We start from the raw sequence: 4,578 nt of genomic DNA on the forward strand, positions 1-4,578 counted from the left end.
TTTTTACTAGAGCAAGAGAAGCAGCAGGAACCAGGATTTATTTGTTCTTTTGTTTACTTGCTTGTTTTTGAGAGATAAATCATAAGAAATGCAACGTCCATTGTCCCTGCAAAAAACTTTGCAGGGACAATGAGACAATGGACGTTGATTCTAAGTTTGATTTAAATTTGATTTTGATTTTTGACAAATGGCCACTACAAGTATTGTCTGATGCTTTTGTGAGTTGGTCAACAATTGTTCTAGTTGTAATGTTTTTAATACTTTTATAATCTGCAAAAAATAAAAAATTAAAAAAATAAAAAAATAAAAAATATATATATATATATATGCACAAATTCTTAAATAGCAAAAAGGTAACTGACATTGCACCCAGCAAGGCAATCAGATATTTACAGACAAAACCCTAAAATATTCTGGTGTTCAGATGAGCAAAAACTGGAGTGGCTGTTAAATTTTGATGCATTTAAGTTAATATATGGTAAGCCTCTGACAGTAAATCACAATGTCTGCACTATTTAATGATGGTCTCTAGATTTGAAGGTGAAAGATTTTCTTTTTACAATATATATGTTGTACTCTGGTCCTGGCTTGTTGGAGTTTATGGTGTCTTGTAAGCCCATGTGGGCTGGGCATACAGTTGTATGCATGACACATAATGTTTTTGTTCAGTCTGTCATTTTACTTTATTCTTTGTAGTTTTAAACTTGTGTTTGAGTCACAGAGTCAAATAAAGTGTGTGACTGTGTTGAATCGTTGTGTTTGTTTAATTTTATAAAACAACTCCAGTGATGTAGAAAAAGAGCCTTAAAATGCAGCACAGGACTGAAGATCTGCTCACTCTAATTAAAACCAAAGATTGAGATCTTCTATGTCTGCTTTTTCTCTAATAAATCATTTTGCATGTTTTAAAGTTTTTGGACCTTTCATACTGTCAATCTGATCTTTATTTATTTAGTTTTGGAGTCTTTTACTGTAAAAAAAAACCCTATTCAGATGCATCTTAATAGCAGTTTGAGGCTTCATGTATCTGACTGGTATTTGTTCTTCATTCATCTGGATTTTGTTTATATGTTTTACTTTTAATATTTTCTTAAGTGAAGTATCTTTATAAGCTGCTTTTTTTGCTGTAAAAATCTAGAAATGTGTTCCCTTGTTTCCATAAACTACACAAAAAACTGAACTAACCTGAATGACTTGTTTCATAACTCAGTTTGTTCCTCAGTAGCAAAGCGTCAGAGGTCAAACAGGTCAGCTCAGATTATTAACAGATAAACTGTGAATACAGAACAGAGCACACAGGTTGATGTTACTAACAGGAAATGCACTAAACATAAACTATGTTCTGCTTCAGGATAGTGTCTTAAAACATGTTGCACAGGCCTAATTTATGGAACATTGAACTGAACTAAGTCCTAACTTAAGACCTAACTTAGCTAGATAATTAATTCATTAGCTATGAACAATACTAGGATAAATGTCCCTATTAAGCCCACATACCATATAAGCCCACTTGCAACTTCTGAGTCAAATAAATAAACAATTATTTTTTGCTGTGTGATGTTTCTTCCAATGAAGCTGCTTGTTAAATAAATGACGCTTTTTATTGTAAGTCAACTAGATTTGTCAATATTGAATTATTGAAGCACATGTGTGACATGTGCCTGCTGATCTGTATCAAAAACTTTGGTGATTTGGTACCCTAAGAAGATAATAGGTTTTGCATATTTCTACTCCTGTTTTTGGTAAATACTCATTTGTTATCAAAATTTAAAGTGAGTAGTGTTTTAATGAGACATATGTTAGAATATTACTTGAATTAGAAATATTGTTTCTTTTGAAATCAAAATATGAGTTTTAGCATGTGAGCAAACAGACCACATGCTGCACCAATACAGTAGCTGCACAGTATGGTTCACTGCAATGACATAAAGCATGATAAACATGTATAGTTTACATTTTTGTGTGCAGTTTATATTATTATACTGTTAAATATATAATAAATGTGTATGTTTATCTTCATGTATTTTTAATTAACATTTTTACCTGGTGGGCTTAAAGGGGACACTACTAAAAAATCCCACTGTTTGAGGTGGATATAAATGAGTATAGCTAATTACTTCTCTGCATGATCAATTAATACTTTTCATGTTATGTTAGTGCACTATATATAGATTTATTTCATATAGTTGTTTTTTAATGTCATGTGCATAGAATAAAATATTCTGTCTTCTAACCATAAATTCACTGATGTTCCCTCTAAGCCCACCTGCTCCCGTTAATCCTATTTGACTGTCTCAATGGGGATATTGTTCCTTTTGTTCCTTCCTCCCTAATTTTGACTTCACCTAATCAATCAGCTCAATAAATCAGATAATTGATACTCATATTTAAATATTAATGATATTGTATAGGTCAATTCATTCTGGACAGGCCTATATTTTATCCTAACATATGCAATATTTTTTTAATCTTTACTTTTCAGATAAGTTTTAGCTTGAGATGAGATAATGAGCTTCAAGATGTTATGACTGATGTCTCCTCATAATGAATGTTTTTATGTTAGCCTGTGTCTGTCCCCCGACCACTTAAATCAGTTAAATCTAAAATAAACAAAAGAGGAGTCACTCATAAAAATCTAATAAAAATGAACACCACTACTGCAATAGTACAACAAAATAAGAGAATTGAATGTGGACTCTTAAACATTAGATCATTATCATCCACAGCCGTATTAGTAAATGATCTAGTCTCACATTATGGTATTGATTTATTTTGTCTCACTGAAACCTGGCTGCGTCATGAAGAATATGTTAGCCTAAATGATCCACTCCTCCCAGTACTAATACTCTTCCACAATGACTGAGATTTATAAAACAGAACCATGCATTTGCACAACTCTATTAATCTGACAAAAGACTGAGTATGCATACTTCTAGCTTTGTGCGTACAAACAGTTTTAGTAACAATTTAAATGTAATGATCTGCAAACTGCCCTCAAACTAGATTCTTTCATCCCCACTGAAGAAGTTAAAGCTTTATTTTCTGATGTTATTAATGACTCTTGTGATTGTTTTTTTTAATTTAGTTTTGTCACTTCATTGGTTGGTTGTCTAGATGTGCTGTTATCGTAAGTTGTTATTGTTGTGTTGTTGTTTGACTGTGAATGTTTCTTGTTCGCAGGTCTTTCTTGAAAAAGAGATCTTGACCTCTTGATCTACATAGCGACACAAATATGTTGGTTTTAATCAATCATGTAGAGAATAGCTGAGAATGTCAAGTATTTGGAAAAAAATGACAAATAAACTGCACTTTAAAGATTGTAGAGTTTATTTCATCAATGCAAAAGCATGCAAACGGTAACAAGTGAATAACTAAGTCAAAAATTAAAAATCCAATAATTAGGAGTGGGTGATGTAATGATATATACCATTTGATGATATAAGTGCATTAACCATTAGAGATTTTCCCATATTGTTTATACTTTTAATCATCTCTGTGTGTATTGTGGATATTGTTGCAAATCGCTGAGCAGGATTGATTTATATTGATGCTGTATATTTATATGATGTTTGCATCAATGTCACCTGACCTTAATTTGTATTCAAACTTCTGGATCAGCCAAATAGAGAATGCCTGTCAGGTGATTTTAACCATTTACAGTTTTTCAATTGATCTTCTTGGAACTTTGCTATATGATATATATCAATATCACAATATAAAAACCACATATACTGTGAGAGAATTTTATCCTTATTACCCACCACTCCTACCAAACATAATCACATGATTACATACTGAATATTGAAAATCGATGTCTTAAAACTGGATAGATGATAGCCTAAATGGTAATGAAATAAAATGTCAACCAAAAAAATCTTAAAACAAAAAAGTAAAACATTTTGAAATATGGGGTAAATGTTGATAAAATGTTCTCAGAAATTGATTCATCAAACCACAATGTATTACTGAATAAATGCATTTTTTGTCAAAATGTCAAAGTGCATCAGTGACTAATGAAAACTGATATTTTACTTTTTAACACAAAATGTCACCATCATCCTGTGATTAACCATAAAATTATAAGTAATTAGTGATGAGAATAAAATGTTTAAATCTGTGATGAATAATTAACAAGACACAGTAACAGTTCCAGGCAAGTCATGGAAAAATAAGTTTCAGTCTTTTTGCTATTTTCACTAATTACCTTGACATTTTTTTGTCTTAAATTTTTTTTTATTTGGTTGAAGTCACTTACTTCAGAGCTTTGATTGAATGTTGAATGACTAAATATTTTCTAATGCCAGGAACATAAAATATTTTCTGACACATTAATGCTGGTTAATATTTTATCCTCGACTGTCCTTTTTCCAGACTTTCTAAGAACCCCCAGAATCTTTTATTTTCAATTTCTTTTTGGGGTAACTGTTATTCACACTGTATTATTTTGGCCCCACATTCATATAAAATGTAGTGATTATTAATAACTCAATCACAAAGAGGTAACACACCTACAGTCCTTATCCTAAATGGTAGCAGACACCAAACCAAAAATGAAAATTAACAACAAAACGCCTGCAT

The 4,578-nt window shown here is 31.3% G+C and overlaps 2 protein-coding genes across 2 annotated transcripts in view; one reads left to right on the top strand and one right to left on the bottom strand.

The window, feature by feature from the left end:
• The window catches only part of LOC137169991 (uncharacterized), a 157,992-nt gene that overhangs the window by 45,803 nt on the left and 107,611 nt on the right, over positions 1 to 4,578 (top strand). The gene's annotated exons all lie outside the window — the stretch shown is intronic.
• LOC137170107 (actin, alpha skeletal muscle-like) overlaps positions 1 to 4,578 on the bottom strand; it is a 114,015-nt gene that overhangs the window by 27,800 nt on the left and 81,637 nt on the right. The window lies entirely within an intron of this gene.

Source organism: Thunnus thynnus, chromosome 2 (assembly GCF_963924715.1).
Source record: "Thunnus thynnus chromosome 2, fThuThy2.1, whole genome shotgun sequence".
In the NCBI taxonomy this organism is placed as follows: Eukaryota; Metazoa; Chordata; class Actinopteri; order Scombriformes; family Scombridae; genus Thunnus; species Thunnus thynnus.